Source organism: Acanthochromis polyacanthus, chromosome 5 (assembly GCF_021347895.1).
Source record: "Acanthochromis polyacanthus isolate Apoly-LR-REF ecotype Palm Island chromosome 5, KAUST_Apoly_ChrSc, whole genome shotgun sequence".
Classification (NCBI taxonomy): domain Eukaryota; kingdom Metazoa; phylum Chordata; class Actinopteri; family Pomacentridae; genus Acanthochromis; species Acanthochromis polyacanthus.
In genome coordinates this window covers 9,411,993-9,412,292 of record NC_067117.1, presented here as the reverse complement: position 1 = coordinate 9,412,292, position 300 = coordinate 9,411,993, and positions in this window count along the sequence as shown.

Sequence of the window (300 nt, the reverse complement as noted above, 5' to 3'; positions counted from 1 at the left end):
AAACATTTAAAACAATCATTTGTCCTGAAAGTCATTGTATATGTATTAAATACTGTTTGTAGTTTTTTGCCCCCCATATCTTCCTAATATCACTGTTTGCGCCACTGCTCCAAAATAAGGAAAAATGCCATCTTATCAGATCTTATCATTTTAGCTATGAAGTTTTCATCACAAATACAAGCACTAAAATCCTTGCAAAGTACTGTAAGAAGGAAATGTCAGTCTTTTTTTTTTTTTTTCCAGGATAACTACATGGCTTATCTGTGAGATTACGTTAAATATAAAGACCAAAGTCGATGC